The sequence below is a fragment of the Podarcis vaucheri genome (assembly GCF_965113315.1).
Source record: "Podarcis vaucheri genome assembly, chromosome: 15".
Lineage (NCBI taxonomy): Eukaryota > Metazoa > Chordata > Lepidosauria > Squamata > Lacertidae > Podarcis > Podarcis vaucheri.
In genome coordinates this window covers 33,053,681-33,076,708 of record NC_138753.1, presented here as the reverse complement: position 1 = coordinate 33,076,708, position 23,028 = coordinate 33,053,681, and the positions used below count along the sequence as shown (strand labels likewise).

Genomic DNA, 23,028 nt, shown 5'->3' with positions numbered 1-23,028 from the left:
CGACGTTGCCTTGACTTCTTCCACTTCGAGAAGGGACACTGGCAGATGGATGCAGGGGCGGAGGAAGGGGGTGTGGTGGGGGCGGGCCACCCTGGGTGTCACCACTGAGGGGGGTGACAAAATGCCAGGCGGCATTCACTGTGGGGCCTGCAGCATGCCTGTGCCACGCATTTCTCCTGGGAGTGACACGGAGGCTTGGGCGCCCGCAGGCTCTGCAATGCCCCAAATGGTCTGCCCACTGCCTCCTCCTTAGTAGTAGGGCGACTGAGTGGGAAGAGGCAGGCGGACTCCTCGGAGGCCACACGGAGCATCCTGCCCTGGCTGGTCCCACCCCGCGGGCAGCTGGGTGGCGGGCCCCGCCCCTGGGCGTAGGACACGCGCACTGCCCCAGGCACCCGGTCAGCTTGCTCTGCCACTGGATGGATGGAGGCAATCTTCTGGCTAGGGGATGCTATAATGCAGAGTGGTCCAACCTCTCATACCAAGTGGGCCGCAAGAGTATTTCTACATGGAACCTGTGGGCCACACCCTTCCTTGTCACATGGAAGGAGGGGAGTGTGGCCAAACTATAACCCCTGCCCCAGCCCTCACACTGCCTTCCCAAAGCCTGCTAAGGCACTGACCATGTACATACGCAATAGACAATCTTTTACAGAACTCCTTCAAACCAAAACTAGTCCAAAATGAAATCTTTAGTCTCAAAGTCTCTGAAAATCTTTAAATGAAGTGAGGTAAATGAGCAGTGACTACATTATTACATGAGCACTGTTCTACAGCATTTGATATTTTCATTTACATCCATTCATTTGAAATAAGATGGGTTTATGAAGCAATTCTATATCCTCCCACCACGCTGGTGAAGAATTCTACGAAACAGTAGTCAATATCCGGAATCACTGTTCAGTGTTGGACATCCTATTTGCTGAATACACAAAGCTTCACAGCTTGTTTTTCATCGTACAAAGTCTGATGTTGCAGACTTTGAGTGGGATCATAGCTTGAAGGCTATCCATGGTTGAAAGCTGGCTGGTGTCTAGTATGTATAGTGGAGATCGGGCCTAACTTAGGCTCATTCATTTCAATGGGTCTTCTCTGAGTAGAGCTTAGTTGGCTGCAATCCACCCCACCCTCGGCCATTGTATCCTCACAGCAGTCCTCTGAAGTAGACTCACCTGAGAGGTAGTGACCGACTCCATGATAACAATGCACAAAGTTTTCTTTAAAAAAAACAATCAAACAGTATTTTGCAATATTTATTTATTTAGAAAACGTATAAACTGCTTGCTCAAAAAATAATTTTCCAAGTACAATTATATATATAAACCTAACCCAAACCCACAAACTAATGAAAAACAAATATACATAAAACCCTCATTTTTTTAAACAAGCAAATGAAAATTTAAAACAAATGCAACTAGATCATGTGTCCAGACAGGCTTGATGGAAGAGAAAAGGTTTCTGGCAGGCTTCCAAAGCAGTTTAGTGAAGGTGTCTGCCTAATCTCCGCAAGCAAGGAGTTCTCAGAGCACAGGTGCTGCCGCCCTAAAGGAACTACTTCTCGCAAATGCAGACAAATAAAAGGTTTGTCTACATAAATATATTCCTAAAGGCTTCCTGCTCTCTTCTCATTTGGGCTCAGAGTCACATCCCCTTCGCCCCCCAACCCAATGGATTCAGCGCCTCTGATCTGCTCCCAGGTGTTGTACCTTTACTGTTTATTAAAATGCTGTTCCCATTCCACCCCCGGCAGCTGTCCTTACTTAGGAAAGAGCCTGCTCATTTTCAATTTTCCTTCTGCGCCTCTCCTGGGTCTGACGCCATCACTCATTTATTGCATTTTTTTTAATCAACAGTTTACTCAGAGCTACAATCTCTGGTTCCCAGCCCCCAATTCCATTGCGTGTTTTCTCTCTCCTTCTTCCTCCATTTCATTTTCCTGGATTTGGAACAACTGTCTGTCCCCCTGAATGCTGAGTTTGTGTTTCTCATTAGGAAGCAAGGGGGGAATGTATTTTCCTACTCCAAAGATTAACTACAGCCTAGTTTTCACAAACAGCAGACGGCATAGTCAATCTTTGTCTGGACTGTACTACTTCACATTGGGAGGGGGACTCGTGTAACTAAATACTTCTCCATATCCCCAGCTCCCCTTCTTTCCTGAACACAGAAAACCAGACATCCGGAAGAAGGGTTTGTAGCCTAATCATCTTCCAGAATGGTTAGTTTTCTGTGTATCAGACTCCTTTCCATGGGGAAACATTTTGTCATGTTTCCCCACCTCCACCTGTATTCTGAAGTGGTTCATTCCAAAGACTTAGGTTTACTTCCTTGGCTGCTGTTTGCAAAAATCCCATGAGTCCCATTAGCGAATTGCTCCATTTGTGATTTCCCCTTCTCTTTTCAAATGAAACGTGTAGGCGTGACGATATCGCAGCTCTCTTATCGACCCAAAGTGTTACTATTCTGAGATTCAACACAGTTGTCAATTTCCTTAATGTTTTCATTCCTTTTTGACAGGAGGAGGCCGGCCCTACCATTAGGTAGGCGCAATGAGGATGAGGCAGCTGCCTGGGTGGTGTTGGGGAGCATAGGTGAGGTGTTGCAGGACGGAGCTGTGTGTAAGTCATGGGGACCACCCCCTGTCTCCTAATATACTTGCTACCCATTACTAGGGATGAAGTAAGAATCAGCTATCGGTCCAGTACGGTCCCACCTGCACTATACATCTAAAGCAGGATCATACTGCTTTCCACTGTAATGGAACTGTAGTTTCTCGCAGGTGCAGATAATTGTTATGAAACACATTTTCCCCTTCCAGAGCTGCAATTCCCAGAATTCCCTGAGACGAGGGATTGATTGTACTGTAAATCCACTCTGGGAAAGGAATAGGTTGCCTAGTTATTCTCAGAGGGTTAAACCACAGACCCTAGGACTTGCCAATCAGAAGGTCAGTAGTTCGAATCCCTGCGATGGGATGAGCTCTTGTTGCTCAGTCCCTGCTCCTGCCAACCTAGCAGTTCGAAAGCACGTCAAAGTGCAAGTAGATAAATAGGTACCGCTCCGGAGGGAAGGTAAACGGAATTTCCGTGCGCTGCTCTGGTTAGCCAGAAGCGGCTTAGTCATGCTGGCCACATGACCCGGAAGCTGTACGCCGGCTCCCTCAGCCAATAAAGCGAGATGAGCGCCGCAACCACAGAGTCGGTCACGACTGGACCTAATTGTCAGGGGTCCCTTTACTTTTTTAATTATTCGCAACACCAGGGGTCAGCAACATTTTTCAGATGTGGGCCAGTCCACTGTCCCTCAGACCATATGGTGGGCCGGACTATATTTTGAAAAAAATAATGAACAATTTCCTGTGCACCACAAATGCAGAGATGCATTATAAATAAAAGCACACTTTCTACTCATGTAAAAACAGCAGACAGGCCCCACAAATAACCCAGAGATGCATTTTAAATAAAAGGGCACATTCTACTCATGTAAAAACATGCTGATTCCTGGACCGTCCGTGGGCTGGATTGAGAAGGCGATTGGGCTGCATCCGGCCCCCGGGCTTTAGGTTGCCTACCCCTGCTCAACACTCTTAAGAAACTACAGTTGGAAAGAAGGCACAGTCCCTACCAGAGAAGATTAAAGTGATGGATGATGCAGAAATGGCAACATGGGTCAGACCGTGATGATGTGATTTATGTTCCTGCTCCCTTTGCTGTCCAAGTGATTACAGCAACTACACAGCCCCTTCAAATAGGGGTCACTCCTCTGTAAAGTAGGACTTAACCTGGAGTTCTCAAGCTAGGAGGGTATCAGTTTCATCATTGTGTCATAGTATACGTTGACAGAACAGCTATTGTTAATTAGCTGGATTTTACAGCCAATGGGAAGAGTTATTGAAATCGCTCTCACTGAGTTTTACTTACTTATTTGTCAGTACTGTTTGGATATGAAAATTGGTTTTTAAAAATGGTTCTGTTTTTTGATAGAACATCCCATTGAATATCAACATTTCTCTGATGAAAATTGAGACATAATAGAGGATGATGATCATTATTATATTTATGCCCCACACATCTGACTGAGATGCCCCAGCCACTCTGGGCAGCTTCCGACATATATAAAAACATAATAAAACATCAAACATTAAAAAACAACAACAACTTCCCTATACGGGGCTGCCTTCAGATGTCTTCTAAAGATTGTATAGTTACTTATCTCCTTGGCTCAAGGGTAGCATAACTCCATAACCTCCAACATTTCTCCAATGGAAACAGAGTCGTCCTAAGGAAAACTGGGACATTCTGGGATCAAATCAGAAACCGGGACAGCTTCTGTAAATCTGGGAAAATAGGGACACTTGGAGGGTCTGCTATCATTTTGATATTTTACATTCATACTCACCACTCAACCTGATTTTCCTGTTAGCTGCCTTGGGCTTCCCTTGGGAAGGAAAAACAAGCTGCAATCTGCAAACAAAATGGAAATACAGAAAACTACCCTAGCATACGGCCAGTAGGTTATCTTGTGATTTGCTGAACCACACACCTTGTCAACTTGCTTCCATTTTGTTAACCAAATGATAACCCTGCTTTTAGTCTGGGATGCTTTGCGCTCTCTCTCTCTCTCTCTCTCTCTCTCTCTCTCTCTCTCTCTCTCGTTTTTTGCTTTTCCTTTCCTGCAAGGAAGTGACTCACTGCTCCCAGCTGGGAGCCACAGAAATTGGACACTTCCCTTGCAAAAGGCCTCCATCTTCTTATGCGCTTCAGGGGACTATATAGCAGCTGCACCCCTATATAAGACTCTAGAGGGAAAACGGGAAGAATGTGCATTTTTTAAAAGGAGATATCTTTGTCCTGTTAAATCAATGTACTTGGAATAAAATGTGTATTCCCCCCCCCCGCCACATCTCCAAAAAAAGAAAGAAGCCTGTAATAAAATACTACAAAGGCCAAGAGCTGGAACTCCAAAACCATGCTATTTTTTGATTTAACGCTGTCCCAGCTGCCTCCTTGTACATTCATGGCAGCTTATTATGACACATCTGGAGGACTGTTGTGAGAGCCGGCCATTCTGTGACTAAACAGGGGCTTAGCAGGCTGAACCCATTTACACAAAGAATAACAGAGGGTTTGTATCTGAGCCAGTGAGATATCTACCCAAGCTTCACGCCATTAATTAACAAACGGAACAAGTCATGTTCAGGCACACAGGCGCACAGGTCATTGGTATGCCCTCTAGTGGCAACTGTGACAGTTTCATATTTCTTACTGCAGGAAATACATGTCACATTATATTACCCAGAATTCTTAGGACAGGAAGTCAGGTATGCCTATGTGGGAAATGCAGCAAAATGAAGCCATGTGTGTTACTATCCATGTCGGTGTTGGTACTGGTACTTTATGTATATCAGCGCACTAGCGCTACATGATATAGCTTGGGATTGTCAGGCCACTGGGTCTGGAAAAGAAGGGATGCACTTTCCTTAGGAATACAGCTTCTATGGGGAGGTTTTGAAAGCCTAGGCATGTATCTAATGCACATCCAACCTGCATGCTTTAAGTACAGTGGTACCTCGCAAGATGAACGCCTCGCAAGACGGAAAACCCGCTAGACGAAAGGGTTTTCCGTTTTGGAGGTGCTTCGCAAGACGAATTTCCCTATGGGCTTGCTTCGCAAGATGACAGCCCATAGGGAAATATCCGGGACAGCGGGGAAGTGCAGCGCGTCTTCCCCACTGTCCTCGGACCTCCTCCGAAGCCGGGCGGCGGGCGGGAACACCTGCCTCCGAAGCCGGGCGGGGGGGGGCGGGAACACCTGCCCCCGCCGCCCGGCTTCGGAACGCTGCTCCGAAGCCGGGCGGCGGGGCGGGAACACCTTCTGAAGGCGGGCGGGGGGCGAAAGTCTTTGTCCCCCCTGCCTGCCTTCCCAGGGGCTTTTAAATCGCCCCGGACAGCGGAGAAGTCCTCCGCTGTCCCGGGGCGATTTTAAAATGCCGCCCACCAGCATTTTAAGATCGCCCGGACAGCGGAGAAGTCCTCCGCTGTCCCGGGGTTTTTTAAAATGCTGGGGGTGGGAAGAAAAGCCCTTATCCCCCCCCCCCAGCCTTCAGAAGAGGTCCGGGGACAGACTGTCCCCGGACCTGGTCTGAAGGCGGTTTCCCTAGGAACGCATTAATTGATTTTCAATGCATTACTATGGGAAACCGTGCATCGCAAGACGAAAAACTCGCAAGACGAAGAGACTTGCGGAAAGAATTAATTTCGTCTTGCGAGGCACCACTGTACCATATTTTTTGCTCTATAAGACTCACTTTTTCCCTCCTAAAAAGTAAGGGGAAATGTGTGTGCGTCTTATGGAGCGAATGCAGGCCGCGCAGCTATCCCAGAAGCCAGAACAGCAAGAGGGGTTGCTGCTTTCACTGCACAGCGATCCCTCTTGCTGTTCTGGCTTCTGAGATTCAGAATATTTTTTTTCTTGTTTTTCTCCTCCAAAAGCTAGGTGCATCTTGTGGTCTGGTGCGTCTTATAAAGCAAAAAATACGGTACTCCATTGGTATTGCCTTCCTGGAATTTAGAACTTAGAATTTTATTATTATGCTCACAGACCAGTTCCAGCTCACTTACAATATCAGGAAAACCATAAAACACAACAGGAATACATTGAATTGCATTTGGATATAACAGAGACAATTCAGATATAGCGGCAGTTAAAAATATATATTAAATCTTGATCACTAAAATATAACCTAAAATTGTCATTTAAATCATTTTGGTAGTACAGCTTGTTCCCTAAGTTTTATGGCAATCGCACAGAATTTGGCCACCCTTAGCGTGATCTCTATATCCTTGTCCTCTACCAGTAGTTTTAGACAATGAAGTTCAGACCCATTTGGAGATTTCTGTTTAACAGGAGTGATAAATACTGAGCGTATATCCCTGTAGAAACGGCAGTGCAACAAGACATGAGAGACAGTTTCTACCTTCATCAAGCCTCATGGGCAGACTCGTTCCACGTATGGTTTACCTCCTGGAATGTATGCAACAGATTAGAAGGCAGCTATGCTCACCACTATGCCACCAACGCTATACAACAGATTGCATCAATTTCTGGTTCTGTATGGGCCTGAAGTCTGCAGAGTGGGATTTATAATGTGTGCACCATCACAGCTAGGCTGGAGCTATAGGCAGCCATAACCAAATCCGGACTTGGAAACTGTGTTCTCAGACACAAGAGTTTCTGAGGTTGAGGTAGGGTGGCCACTTTTCACAAGGCCTCCCCATTGGGAGGCAATGGAAGAGTGTGCCTTCTGGGGTCAAGCCAAACCACTGGAGAGTGCCTGCTGTGGCTGTAGAGACCAGTACAGTTGAGAGATGGTTTATTGCAAGTGGGGCAAATGAAGGCATCTGGTTTTGCTGCTACAGGTACTACAATTACAAAGATAAATTTAGAAATAAAGATGCATCTCATCACAGTGCAGAGGAGGACTGTGACCAGGTAACCCTTGTTCCTGCTCAGTCTGCTGCCCAGGTGCTTACCATTGATGGGCAATTTAAAGGCCTGTCCTTTTTATGTACCCTCCAACATTTTCCCAATGAAAAGAGGGATGTTCTATTCTACACCAGGAAGCTTCTCCCATGTTTGATCTTGCCACACACATTGACGTCATATACACAGATACACCTGTCACCTTGAGCCAATTACAACCTCTCTGCCTCACCTACCTCATGGGATGGTTGTAAAGAAAAAAATGTGTGACGGAACGGATCATGTACAAGACCTCCCACAGATAAATGGAATGAAATAAAATTTTAGCTGTAAGTTGCTTTGAGTCTCTGTCAGGGAGACTCAAATAATATATTTTTTAAAAAATATATTTATTAACCTTTCAAAATTTATACAAAAAAGACAAAAAACAAAAATTAAAAAACACATATAATTTCATTCACTTATTTTCTTTTAACTTATTTCTCGGACCTCCTCATACCTCCCCTTTTTGTATTCCAATTCAAATTATTCATTCAGCAAATCCTCACCCTCAATTTTCACTTAATTTTACACCTTTCTTTCTTCATTTCCCCCCAATTATCTTAATCATTACAGCTAGTAACCACTTAGATTCAGTCCAACATCAATCTAACATTCACTAATTTTATAATATTTCCCAAGATAGTCCTTGAATTTCTTCCAGTCTTCTTCCGCCGTCTCTCCTCTCTGGTTTCGGATTCTGCCAGTCATTTCTGCCAGTCCCATGTAGTCTATCACCTTCATCTGCCATTCTTCCAAGGTGGGTAGATCTTGTGTCTTCCAGTACTTTGTGATAAGTATTCTTGCTGCCGTTGTTGCATACATAAAAAAATATTCTGTCTTTCTTTGGCACCAATTGGCCGACCATGCCCAAGAGAAAGGCCTCTAGTTTCTTCAGAAAGGTATATTTAAATACCTCAAATAATAGAAGGAGGAGGAGGAGGAGGAGGAGGAGAAACTGAGAATGATCAGGAACATACCAGACAGTAAATCATATTGAACTCAGTGGGACCTAGTTCTGAGTAAAAATGCTTCAGATTGCAGTGTACAGCTGCCCAGTCTTTACCCAGTTACCTTGGAGTAAGCTCCATTGAATACAGTGGGATTTACTTCTGAGTAGACAGGGCAAGGCTCCATTTACAATAAAGCAGGCATGTCCAACAGGTAGATCACTGGACATCTGTGGTAGATCACCGGTATCTCCCCCCAAATAAGCTAAGAAATTTGGCTCCCCTAAAAAAACCTCAACATATTTGCCCTGCACCCCTAAAACACGTCACTAAAAAGCTCAACAACTTTTCCCTGAAGCCCCAAAAAGGGAGTAGATCACTGCCAGTTTTTAACTCTGTGAGTAGATCGCAGTCTCTTGGAAGTTGGCCACCCCTGCAATAAAGGAATCAAAACTCCCTGTGTTTCCTAAGAAATGGCTAGCCGCAGAAACATTGCAATTAAAGAATTTAAAGCGGATTGGTGACCTTTTCCTTCGAAATTACAGGAAGGACTTTGTGTGCCAGCTTCACCGTTCCCTTCAGTTGGTGCAGGGATTACATTTTCCATGTAAACAGGACTCCATTGTTGCACCTACACACACAATCCTCATCCGTCCTCCATGCATCATCTCAAGTCCACATCTAACACTTTTGAATGGGGCTCAAATCTTCAGAGAACATGCCCTGGCACTATGCTGTGTATGGCTCTCTTCCCAATGACGACTTAGAAGAGGAGAGGACTTCTCCAAGAAGACAATTACAAGTTGAGAGGAAAATCCTTTTGTATTACAGGAAGTGATGTCCCTTCCTCTAAAAGATCCAGACTGTCTGAATGCTTGCCAAGTAACAGGTTCTGCCTTTGGGAGGAAGCAATATCTTTCTTTAAAAATAATCATGAAAGAAGCTGCTTTCATTTGAGGAAATACACGTGAGATTGTCCCTGGCCAACAAGGAGCCTTGAAAATGAGTGCTGCTCTAATGAGGCTTTCATGAGCCCAGAACGTTTCATTGCTTTCTTGAAGAACAGTCATATTTTAAACCAAGGACTGGGAACCTGTGGCTCTCCAGTTATCAGACTCCCCCCCCCATCAGTCCTAACCAGCATTGCCAATAGTAAGAGATGATGGGCTTTGAAGGCCAACCATATTTGAAGGACCATAGTTTCCCCAGCACTGAGCTAAACACAACCATGTTTTGGAAGAGTCAAAGCAACTGACTGGCTGGATCTTGGTGCATCTCAAAAAAATATTGTCTGTTCTTTACCACGTGACAAATCAAAGTTTCCCTGTGATTCTGCAGAATCTTTGAGCTTATATGAATGCCTGTTTTACCAGACCTTCTACACAAACGAGTAGGTGTGAGGTGAAATTCTCCCCATTGCTTGGCAGACAGAATGGAGAATAAACAACTGAATGACCGTAAAGTTAGACTGTTCAGCCCCAGATTATTCAGACTTTTGTATGGGCTCATGAAAGGAAGCTTTAGAGGAGAGGTTTTCTGGAGAGAGCGCTGCAATGGGATTCTCTTACTAACACAACAATACTTTTACAATAAAAGTTCTTGCTTTCTCTAATTTGAGTTCAAAACCAAACCAAACCTGACTAGGCCTCATCAAGATAACATGTTGGTTCCATATTAGCTTGAAATGACAACTGGGATAGTTGGAAGTATGGATCTGTCCTATCATCTAGCATTGGACATCACAGCCTGGTTTCCTTCCTCTCACTCCAAATAGTTTCCGATTGCCCTGGGACATCTCCGACCTCTCTGCCTCTTATTACCGGCCTGACAGAAAGGCATGTGTTTCATCTCAGACTTGCAAGAACTTTGTCTCAAATTGGAGCCAGAGTTGAGCTATTAGCATAAAGTTCATGCATTTTTGGCTCATAGGAACGTGGATGGTGGTAGAAGGAGCAGAACTAAGCCAGAGCGAAGAACTTAACCATGAGCGAAGGGGGAGGGAGAGTGAATTCTACACTCCATTAGTGAAAATCCTACTTCAATCCCAGACTCTAGTAACAGATCTCTCCTGAACTTCTGAAATCTGAAAAGTAAACCCATTCTGGTTCATAATTATAGCCCACCTTGCACAGATGCCTCTGAAGGGATATTGGTGGGCTACTGATGGCTTGAGATGTAGATTTCACTTTTAAGAGTGTTATATGTTGTACCAAGGATTTCTCTAAAGTTGGGGTGGCCAGTGGGGTGCCCTCCAAGTCCCATCACCCCCCAGAGACAATGAGATCTGTACTACAGCAACATCGGGAGGGCGACTTGTTGGCTATCCTTGTACTAAGTTTTGAGAGAGATGAACTTCTCATAATATGAGCAGATAAGTCACTGTGGGGGGAAACCATCACTTGCTTTGTTGTGGTTGCTACAAGGTCAACCACTGGGAGATATTCCTCAAGCAATCTTTTCTTAGCAACTGTAGCAGCAATACAGGAAGGTGAACAGGAAGCACCTTGAGCAAGAGGCACCCTGACAAAAATAGTAACCTAGTTCTTCTTGAAACCCATGGGAGATGCTTTGTCCAGGGGGCATCAAAAACCTGGATCTGTCACTGTATTGTAAAAGGAAGGAAGTGGGTCTTAGTCAACCTACTGCTCTTGAATACGGATTATTGGTGGTTGCATGGAATGGTACAACTGAGCAACTTGTTCTTCATACAGTTGAGTAGGATGATGCCACAATGATAGCCATATAAGAGGATCTGGCCAACACAATGCTGTTACTGAGAGCAACATGAATGAAGATGCACATCTGTTTTTACAAATAGCTGGGAAAATAGCTGGAAATGGAAAGTGTTTGGGGCCATCACTGGAAAAGTTCACAGAGTTCTGTGAATTCATTTGACAGCCTGAAATGAAGAACTCCTCAACCCATCAGGGACGAGTGTAGGACATTTAATGGAGGTAGTGGGTGGGTTGAAAGAGGAGATGAAGCTTGCTGCTTTTCCCACTCCTTAACAAATAGAAGCAATAGTACAAAGGCATATGCAAATTGATTTGATATCTGTTATTTCTTTTACAGAGTTAAAGAGAGGGAGGGTTTGGAGCCTGCTAAGAGTCTTCTGCTTGCATTCCAGACACTGCTGTTGATAGACAGCTAGCAATATATTCCTTTTTATTTCCAATATAACCTTCTCTCTGCTGGACAGGAATGCTGACTGGCTGATGAAGGAAGGTGCTTTCATGGTTACAGTTTTCATGGAGACCCTATATCACTGCAAATTTCTCAAACAGACTTTGATGTTAACCAGAACCTTGAAGATCGTCTGCAGCAGATGCTGCTCAGCTATAAGCTACCAGTAGGATTCTGTACTGAGGATCACTACGTGTGCCCCACCAACCTGCTATCCCAAATAGAACATGGGTAGTAGGTTTGCCAGTCCTCTTCAGCCTGAGGGCAGAATGCAGGGTGAGACCAGGAGCCAAAGGGCAGAGCAGAGACTGGTGTCACTTGATGAGACTGTTTTCATGGATATCTCAGGGCTCTCCTTCTTACTGGTCTCCAGTGCAGAATCATTCCCCTCGTTTTTGTATGCTTTAAAAACAGATTTATTATGGTGGGTTTTGACTTGGTTTATTTGGGGTTGTGTTCAACTTCAGGTTAGGCACAGTGCAATTTTTCTAGAAAAAGAGGTTCCGGAGCTCACCACAAATTTCTCCCTTGTTCTGAGAGCTGCCGGAGCTGAGCTCCTGTGAGCTCTGGCTGAAAAAAGAAGTCCTGGTTAGGCAGAGCATCCCATCAGCACAAGGAATTCTCCTTGCATAATGGAACAGTCTCCTCCTTTCCTCCCCCACTATGCGCTCCCTAAATCTGAGTTCCCCAAATCATCCTGAACAGATTTGGGTAGTGCATGGGGAATGCATGGGGGGCGAAGGGGGAAATCCTGTTGTGTTAATCCTTGCGCTAGCACAACTATTTAGTTAAATATCACCCTTGATGTTTACCTCTTGGTGACTTTTTCCAAGAAAGAAAGGCCAGAAAAACATGCTCAAAATCAGGGAAAGATGCCTTGGCAGTGGAAAAATAGCTTTCTCCTTGCTTCTGCCTCCCAAGATCTGCAGTGTTCACTGCCAGAAGCAGCATTTGTCCAAATAACAGTTGCTGGGAGTCACAAGTGGGGAGGGTATGTTGACGCTGGTCCTGTCTGTAGGCTTCTCAGAGGCATCTGGCTGGCCATGGTGAGAACAGGGTTCTGGACTAGACGCGCCTTTGGTCTGATCCAGCAGGGCTCTTCTTAACAACCATGGACATGGGAAACTCCTGTGCTTGCTTGTGGGGGCTGCCTGCCCGTGAAAAGTGCTCTGTTCTGCGCCAGGCGAAGGGGCTTCTGACAGCAAAGTAAACGGTGTCAGGCTGAGTTTACACAGCACCAAATCAGCAGCTCTTTAGTATGTTTATCATTTCCTTCCCACTGAGTTAGCAGAGAGTCACTGAACCATGGGAGATCCTCTTCACACTTCATATACAGAAATGCTCAGCTCTTGCTATGCCATTCCCCTCCTTTGATTGAATCCAGGAGGGCAGAGCAGCCGGATTAGGGCAACCCAGTGTCAGAGGCGAGATTTGGGAAATGATTTTGCAGAAACCCCCAACTCAACAGATTAGACTCAGCAAGAGGATTGGAGGGGCCGATCAATTATGGATACAATACTGTAATAATAGAATAATTTAATTTATATGCTGTTTACATGCCGAAAAGACTTATAAAGCAGTTCTACATTCCCCTGTCTTCAGATCCAGGTCTCGTTTTTGTTACAATTTAGGGCACCTTTCCTCAACTAGGTGCCATCCTGATGTTTTGGGACTCCAGTTCCCATAGTCCCAACCAGCATTGCTAATCTTAGGGATACTAGGAGCTGGAGTCCAAACCATCTGAAGGGCAGTAGATTGTGAGAAGCAGGCAGCATCAGTTGACAGGCTGACATCCAAATGTGGCTGGTGAAGCAACTCATTTTAGGTTATCGTGCCTACTGGTCTATCCTAAATGAATCATTATCTATTCTTCTGACATCCACATGACACTTTACAAAGAGCAGGTATGACATACTCCAAAGAGGCTTACAATCTGAAAACAAACACAGGGAAACCATAGAGGAGGCGTCCTCCAGATGTCGTTGGACTACAACACCCATCACCTCTGGCCATGCTGGCTGGGGCTGATGGGTGTTGTAATCCAACAACATCTGGAGAGCCCAACATCGACTACCCCCTGCGAGAGATGAAATGGGAAATGGAGACATGGGTAGGCAGGAGATGTGGTTATTTCAATAACCCATACTTTGTCTTATACAGCAAGGTACAGGGACTAAGGGGAATGCCTTCCTGGAAAAGATGAGCTTTAGGAGGAGCTTAAACCGAAATAGGGTGGTCATATCAAGAGATCTGGGAGACAGGTCTAGGCATAAGGGGCAGCAATGGAAAACAGGTGGGGTCATTTCAGGGAGTGAGCGAAAGACTCAGGATTTCCCATGTTCGTCTATTGTTGAAAACAGAAGAATGGATTTTGGTACCCTCCCTGTAATGTCCCTCATGAGTCATTGATTTGGGGTTGATGGTTTGGCTTAGTTTTCTTTTTACTGTTTCAATTATTATTTTTAATGCTGTAACTTGCCCTGGACCTTTTTTTGTGAAGGTCACGTAAGAAATACAAATAATAGCAACAACAACAAAAAAGGGCACACCTCCTCCCAATATCAGCTTGAAGACCGTGGCTCAGTTTGTTGTTACTGCTGCTGCGGTAGAAAAACACGGCTACTACCCCTCTGGAAATTCGAAATTGTCAGCCTTGACTGATGGGGGAATCTGGGAGGCTGTACACAGAACACGACAGAAGAACTTGTTTGCAACAGACCCCGGTGGCGGGAGCACGACTGTTCTGACATCCAGTTGGCTGCAACAAGCCAGGTTTGCTTGGCCTTGTACTCTGATTTAATAAACTCTGAAAGGGTTGGGTTGTTGTTTTTGCATCAAAAACCCTCTTGATCTCCCATAGCAGGCTTCCCCGTCTTCCTTTCAGAGCCAGGGGACTGGAAAGGAACGGTGTGTGTGTGTGTGTGTGTTTGTAAGGGGGGGGGAACTCTCTTCAGTGAATAACAAGAGCAGAGAAAGAAGCGCCGGAGGGTTTTACTATGAATTTTTGATGAACAGAAGGAGAAACTGCCCCCTTCAAGTAGAGCTGGGTGCAATGTCAATAGTGTTGGTTTAAGTAATTTAGCATGGTTCAGTGGCTTTCTGAGAGCGTCTTGTATTCAGCCTGGGCCTCTCTAACAAGTCTCTTTTGCTCTGGGCTCCCTCATGCCAAAGCCCTTAACAATAGTCGCTTTCAGGGCCTGGCAGTCTATGGAGTGCTTGTCTTTTCTGTATCCTAACCCCGCCGAGTCTGCCAAAGTGGGAGTTCAGCTTGAAGCAGGCCCGTCCCTTGTGCTCTCCTGCTTGGCGGTGGCAAAAACTAATGGCCCTTTTAAGAGAGGACAGGTCAAGTTTACTCCCAGACAGGGCTAACCTCAGCTGTTTCTCTCCCCTCCCCTTCCTTCCACCAAACGCACGCACACTTCGCTGCTCCTGACTTCATTATTGCTGGGAATTAACTTGCAGCTATTCTCTGTCAGGGTGGCCAATGGTAGCAGCCCTCCAAGGAGCAGGTTAACAAGGAAAACCACTGACTCTATATGTATATATAAATATATGTATGTAGCCAACCGCTGCCTTTTTATATATATTTCAAGTCACTTACATGTTATTTTCTCTTTTATGGTTTTATTTGTACAATGCCTAATAAAGGTTTGATTTCAATCAGGGTGGCCAATGGGAGGGCAAAAGCATCAGGTACCCTGGACACCGGAAGCACCGGCCTTCTCATTTGCTGGCCCTGACCAGCAGGCTTGAGCAAAGTCAGACAGAGGAGAGGGTATCTAGATAACACATGCATACATACCTATGTGCACAGCATGCACGACTCGGCTTAGAGAATCTGATTGGTGCATTTTTAAGAGAACAGAGTGGCTTAATACTAGGGATGGAGGAATCTCTCCATTCTGGTTCCTCTTCACCTGCTGTTTTTTACAACCTTGAACCCAGCTTGCCCATTTCTGCATCAATTTGTGTTTTTTTAAAAAATCTCCATATTTCAGCAACAATTCAGTTATTTATGTGCATCTGCCCTATGCATGTTTGTACATGGTTTCGTCTAGTATATGTATTCCTGAAAGCAATTTGGGGCTTATCCACACTTCCCCCAGGAAAAGCACCACCAATAGTGCTCCCCTGGATGATCTCAGTGGTGCGCTTGGGACATGATGGACAAAGTGGTCCTTAAGGTATTGGGTCTAAGTTTTTCAGGGCTTTGTACACTGCTACAAGAACCTTGAACCTTGCTTGGTAGCAGGTGGGAAGCCCGTCCTGGCCTTTTAATGCCATTGTCATGTGTGAAACTTCCAGATTAGACCCAGGAGCATCCCCAAAGAGCTCTGGAAGCTGAATGCAGAGCTGTTGTGCTCACACAGCTGGTGCTGCTGGGGTTCCTTACATAAGAAGTCTGCAGGATCAGGCCATCTCATCTAGAGCAATGCTTGAAAAATTTGAGCTTTCCAGATTTCAGCATGAACTGGTCTGATCCACACCACAGGTTCCACACTTTCCAAATTGGGGGGGAAAGGCTATTTAAATAATGCAATAAATTGATGGCCTGATGAAGATTAAACACCTTCATCTGAGAATCATGACAGCATCATTTTTTTAAAAAAGAGCAGCTGCCACTGTAAGTTGCTCTGTTCTCTTTCCACCCCCCCCCCTTTTCCAGGCTACACAAGATAAAGCTCAGGCAAGGGAGCAATTAGGCTACAGACAAAAGCCATGAACATTTTTAGACTAAATTATTTGCTGGGGCAGGGTGGGGGGGAGCAAACCGGGATTTCAAACTAATGAGAGACTTTCCCTACCCTTTGGCAGCCAGTATGGCTGCTTTGCAAATGACCCTTTGACCTTGTGAAGTCCAAAGGACTTCGAGATGCCCTTCCCCTAAGATTATGAGCAGTTTGGCCTGAAATCATTAGGGGAATTTTCCCAGCCACGTTGAAGAGCACCTGCCAACAATTAGAGGCTCTATCTCCATTCTGTTCCATACATCTCTTCCTTCAGATTCGCCCCTCACTTTCATCTTTCAACCAAAAGAAGAAGAAGCTGCAGAAAGGTATTGGACACTGATGTTCTCTTTTTATCAGCCGCAACCAAGCCCTCCCCGGGAATGTCAAACTCCATTTTTCTAGGAATTGTAATGACTCAGAGCTTGCACACATGCTAACTGCGGTATACGGGTTTTAAGAAATACCTTTCCCCATACAAACCTTTCTGAGCCTCAAGACTGAGGGCTTTGTCCTCTGTCCTGTGGATCTTTAGGGGGCCTGGTGGGCAAGCAGGACAGGCAGAGCCTTTCTGCCTTGGCCTCTAAATTGTGGAACAACCTACTGGGGTAAATCCACAAGGTCCCCTTCCTTATTGCATTTACACTGACACTGAAGTCCTATCAAAACATATTGTGCTAAAGGGATGTAAATCTGCATAGCAGTGATCTTGCCAAGAATCAGGTATAGACACATGGGATCTGGTTGCTTTGCCAGTGACATCATCATCATCATTATTATTATTATTATTATTATTATTATTATTATTATTATTATTATTTTCCAGCCCTTTGGGGAACTTCCATACTGTCACTATTTTGGAGTGGGTTTTAATCACATACTTACAAAGGTTGCATATTGAAGTCAATTTGGAGCTCTAGTGCAACAAGCTCATGTTGGTTTGTGATAAGGAAAGTTGCAGGACAATGCAGTGGAAATTGTGGGATAATGCTTGCTTTGATGTCACAACTTCAAGCTTGCCTGAAAACAAACAGGAGTGAATGCTCTTTAAATAGCCAACATCATCGAATTTCCCTGCAAACCAATCAGGATGAATGCTCAATAAACAGGTCATGTGGAAAGTCAGTGTGTTTCTAGACTTGAAATAAAGCCGACAATCTCTGCTAAGAGGCTAGAAATGTGAGGTATTGCATAGCCAGGGAATGAGGATTGTTTTGTTACATGTAGCTGTTTTTTCTGTTCTTTCTGTTCCTTTTTTGAGTTGTCAGGTCACTTGCTGAGAAATAAGAGACAAGCAGAGCTTCTTCTATCCCATTTCACCCAGATCCCTTTGTCTCCAAGTCCCTGAAGCATGGTTTGCCCAGTCAGCTCCTACTTCTCTCGCACTGCTAAAATCATACACAGCATGCAAACTGGGAACTCTATGCACAAAGCTCAAGTTTTACATGCCTGACACCCCTGGTTCAAACCAATTAAAAAGAATCAGGTAGCTGATGATGGGTATTGTATGTGAGAGAAAGAAGGGGAGAGAGAGATTATATATTTCTTACTGTATAATAAAAATATAAATGTGTCATCATGCTGGAGTTCTCTTGATTACCAATAGGTGGTGCTTGGGTGGGTAGCCCAGGCAAGCTCCAGCGAGATTGTCACAACAGTGCAGGGAGGAAGAAGTTGCTCAGAAGGTAGCCAGGTGGCCTTGAGCTCTGGAGCAGTGGTGGTGGTGGTGATGGTGGTGATGGTGGTGGTAGTAGTAGTAGTAGTAGTAATAGCAGTGCCATGAGATGTAACGGCATGAGGAAGGTGCCCAGAAGCAGCAGTGAATCCCTTTTAATATGCCAACAAAAGCCTGGTTGTAATCTACTCTGGAAAGACTCCTGTGCCTGTAAATTTCATCCACTTTGGCCAAAAGGGGAAAATGTGACATAGAGAATGGGGAAACAGGGAGCTTTATGTTCTACAGAGTGGCTCAGAAGCCAAATTACAGATAAAAAAGGAGAGTGCACAGAACGACTCAGAAACAGATCTGAATTTTTTATTTATTTAAAGAATGCACAGGGGAAGATGAATCTTGGGACCTCTGCTCATCTCCTAATGAAAGGGTGCTTGCCTATTTATGGGAGACTGAAGATGGAACAATGGGAGAGAACTCTCCCTGATACCTTGGAAGGCTGCTGCCAGTCAGAAAAGATTATACAGTGGTACCTCAGGTTACATACGCTTCAGGTTACAGACTCCGCTAACCCAGAAATAGTACCTCGGGTTAAGAACTTTGCTTCAGGATGAGAACAGAAATTGTTCAGTGGCGGTGCAGTGGCAGCAGGAGGCCCCATTAGCTAAAGTGGCGCTTCAGGTTAAGAACAGTTTCAGGTTAAGAACAGACCTCCAGAACAAATTAAGTTCTTAACCCGAGGTACCACTGTACTGGTTAGGCTAGATTGACAACTAGTCCAACCTGGTATAAGCTTTTCAGGGCCAGTCATGCAATGCAGCAGGGTGAAGCAACTTAATTCAAGTGGCACCCAGATGCAATAGATGAGGGTTAGAACGGGTATCTCAGTGGGTTAGCAAACCTTAAAAGGGTGGTATTTGGACTGCGTGTCAATAAGCAAAATGTCTTGCACTCACACTATAGTTTCCTATGTCATGGCGTATCCGAGGAGCAAGCCAGACCTGCAACAAAATATTGCAGTGCCAAGTTCTGTTCTAATAAGATAGTTACGCCTCCTGCTCAGTTTTCCATCCTCTCCCCAGGGGTGTTAGAAAATTCTGTTGGAAATCAGAGTGGAAATTGTCACAATTTGCATGTTCATCCAAGGTCAGGGATGAAATCATGCATGTGAATATGGGTGACATTTGCAGTCATTTTTTAAAAATTCTTCAATCTGATTCTGTGTAGGTTTCTGGTTTTTATATGTATTTATATTCCAAAAATACACATTTTTGATGTTTCCCTTTTACTGAAATGTATTGAGGTTTATTATGTAATTACCGTATTTTTCGCTCTATAACACGCAGCAGACCATAACACGCACGTAGTTTTTAGAGGAGGAAAACGAAAAAAAAAATATTCTAAACAAAATAGTGGATATATGATTTTTGTGGTTCATGCTGTGGCCACAGACATGTGATCTGACAGTGAGTTTGGAGTAGCCCAGTGCAAAAATCCTGAGGATCCATGTGGATCCATGCTTTGTAACCACAGAGGAGGGAAGGAAAGGGAACCATGGATCCTCTGCTCACGACTGCAGCAGATCCCCCAGGCCACCCGCAGGCATTCGCTCCATAACACACACAGATATTTCCCCTTACTTTCTAGGAGGGAAAAAGTGAGTGTTATGGTGCAAAAAATACGGTAATTATGTTTGTTTTGGCCATAGTTGATAGTGAGATCAATAACATAGGCGGAGACCAAAGTGCAGTGGAACAGAAATGGTGCTGATTGCAGAAAGCGGAAAGCAGGCCAGAAATAGCTGTCATGGGATCCCCCAAACCCCACTGATAGCTCCCCCTTGTGTGCAGATGATGCCATTGGTAGCTACCTAAGTGATGGCACTCACACCAGGATATCGGAAACAGAGGGAATAACTGTTATAGTTCGGTGCAGTGAGCCCTAGTCCGCCTCATAAAAACACAGTTCCCAGTAATCCTTGGGGGTGAAGGAATGCATTTTAAAGCAATTTAAGACTCCAGCATCAATAGGCTCATTGAAATAATGCATACCAGTTGTAGATCCTGGGGTTTCTTGTTCCTGAAGGTGCTTCTCTCCACTCCCTTCCATTTGGTGGCTGATTCAAGACCTTTTGAATGCTTTGCTTCAGAATCTATAATGCGTGTCCTACAGCAATCTAGGATTTTGCTGGTAGTCTTAAAACTAAGTCCCACATGCTTGTAGTAGCTCTGTTTGGGGAAAGGAGTCAATGAGCTAATATTACACATGTAGGATATTACTAAAACTAACTGTTGCCTCATTAGTGAAAATAAAATAAACAGGCCAATTTAAAAAGAAAGAGAGAAAGAAAGAGAGAAAGAGGGAGGAGAAACGAACCATCCCAAAGATAACAATATAAATAGTTCCACTTAACACTAATCTGCAAATCCGTCTTACAGATGTCTCGCATTTGGGTGGATGATTTTTAAGAAGCCTGTGAGAATTTACAGTTGAGCGGGGTGGAATAAGACTTTGTAGAGAAAGACAGCTGGGGAGCAGGTGAGAATGGAGTTTGCCATCATTCAGGGAGCCCATTAAAATAAAAAAAAAGCCCAGCCAGCAGGGAAAAGCTGCTGAGGTCTGCACTTGTTCTCTGGGGCTTCTCAAACTGTTCAGCTACATGTGGGTGTTGGAATTGCCTCTTTCAACTCCCCTTGGCAAGGTTTAGGCATTTTGGCAAGCCTGCAATAGTTCCTATAGCAGCTGAGCCTGGTGCCTCCTATTATATTTTCATTTATTTTTTTGCAGTCGGGGCAGGGTGAAATGGTGGATAAACTCCCACCATTCTTCACTGCCCTTAGGTCCCCAGCTTTCTTAATGATTCCACCTCGTTGCTGTCCATTATCTCTGAAGCTCCATTTGAGAACACCTTCTCACTGAAGGCTTTGTGGAGGCACCAGTCAGGAAGCTAGGCAAGAACTTTATTGTCCCTCTGAAAGAAGAACAGTACAGTAACAGGAAATTCCTGACGGCTAAACTATACAAGTGCCCACACCACCTTTTCTTATCATTTGGATTTCTCTAAAGGCTGAGCTTTTCCAGTAAGCTCTTGTTGGCCATTCCTGCTTGGAGCCAGTGTGGTGTGGACTAATGGTGGGGAAGCTTTCTCAGCCTGAGTGCCACATTCTGGTGAAGGAGGCCAGAGGCAGAAGTGGGAGGAGCAACACATATAAATTTTACCTTTGTATGGTGATCTAGTTTCTGCACCCACCCACACCCCTCTCTCTCCGCCATCCAGACAAGCAAGAGGTATTGGCAGAGTTCAAGGACACAGGTCCAGCCAGGCAAATACATTAAAGTTGTGATGAAGGGACAATGTTGGGTGTGGTTTGAGGCTGGAGGGCTGCCATCAGGCCCTGGACCTGAGACTGTAGTGTGGACAAAAGCATGGCAGGCTACTACAACCAAGGAGAACCAGTTTAAAAGCTCACAAAGTGTTTTGGACTATCATAATTTGAGCAGTGATCTGCTATAATCTTATGGTGCAAAGCACCATGTATCTATAGATATGCTAACTAATAAACAACAGAACTGAATGTCTATATGCCTGCTCCCTGCAGCGAAAGCAATGAAGAACGTTTGCCACCTTTTAAAATTGACCCAGCTCCTATGTTTTTAGCAGCAGCTCAGCTTACAGAAGTCAAGTACAGTGGTACCTCAGGTTAAGAACTTAATTCGTTCTGGAGGTCTGTTCTTAACCTGAAACTGTTCTTAACTGAGGTACCACTTTAGCTAATGAGGCCTCCTGCTGCTGCCATGCTGCCACCGCACAATTTCTGTTCTCATCCTGAAGCAAAGTTTTTAACCCAGGGTACTATTTCTGGGTTAGCAGAGTCTGTAACCTGCAGCATCTGTAACCTGAAGCATCTGTAACCCGAGGTACCACTGTAGGTTAAACATTCCCCATCACTTTGATCTTCATGCCAGGAAAAGCATCCTTGCCAAATTTCTTTGTGGGCCTGCAGAGTCAATGAAAATGTTGGCAACCCTACCAGTCAATCTAGCCTGGGTTGTTGTTGTTAATTATTTCATTTCTATACCGCTTTATGTTTTTCAGAAAAATCTTATGGCATATTATACATCAATAAAAACAATGCAGAATCAAACATTTCTGAAGGAAGTCAAATATAAAGTACACAGTCAAAGCAACACTATTAACACTAAACCAAAATACCGTCTCAAAGGTTTCAAAATAAAACATTACAAAGAAGAAGAAGAGTTTGGATTTGATATCCCGCTTTATCACTACCCGAAGGAGTCTCAAAGCGGCTAACATTCTCCTTTCCCTTCCTCCCCCACAACAAACACTCTGTGAGGTGAGTGGGGCTGAGAGACTTCAGAGAAGTGTGACTGGCCCAAGGTCACCCAGCAGCTGCATGTGGAGGAGCGGAGACGCGAACCCGGTTCCCCAGATTACGAGACTACCGCTCTTAACCACTACACCACACTGGCTCAACTACAGAAAACATACTTGACACAAAGTTAACAAAACAAAAAACAAAAAAAGATCTTAAACATTTCAAAAGAAAACATTGCTAAGTGAAATCAAATATAGCATGCACATTTAAAACAGCAAAATTAACAAGAGAATAAAATATTGTAAGCACAACATGGCTGTTTCGCAGGCACAAAAAGATGGGGCAAAAGAATCCAATACTTAGGATTTGTTGCCAGGCATAGCGATGTTTCCCCAGGGACCTCTTTAGTAGAACTGGGTGAGTCTGGGCCCTGCCCCCTAGGCCAGATGGAAATGGCCTTGCAGGGAGTGGCCTTCAAGACTCATAGGCAGGCGATTAAATCCAGTAGGGGCCCGAGGATAAGCACCTCATTGTTTCTAATGGCTGCCCTTACCATAAGGGCCACAGTGACGCTTTGAGTTTAAATTGCATGCCTGTTCGTTTAGTGTGGCAATGTTATCTGTGTGGTTGTGCTTATA

The 23,028-nt window shown here is 44.6% G+C and overlaps 2 long non-coding RNA genes across 3 annotated transcripts; one reads left to right on the top strand and one right to left on the bottom strand.

Annotated features, from left to right (window-relative positions):
- Positions 1 to 1,066: 1,066 nt before the first annotated feature.
- LOC309519771 lies at positions 1,067 to 12,081 on the top strand. Of its 2 annotated transcripts, none has more exons than XR_014214012.1 (4): positions 1,067 to 2,218; positions 2,518 to 2,591; positions 4,423 to 4,509; positions 11,671 to 12,081. It is a non-coding gene; the product is annotated as an uncharacterized lncRNA (long non-coding RNA). The 2 variants fall into 2 exon arrangements; XR_014214013.1 differs by having other exon boundaries at positions 11,544 to 12,081.
- LOC309519770 lies at positions 8,964 to 11,524 on the bottom strand. Its single transcript, XR_014214011.1, has 2 exons — positions 10,595 to 11,524; positions 8,964 to 9,367 (listed from the first exon to the last, which is right to left on the bottom strand). It is a non-coding gene; the product is annotated as an uncharacterized lncRNA (long non-coding RNA).
- Positions 12,082 to 23,028: the final 10,947 nt, after the last annotated feature.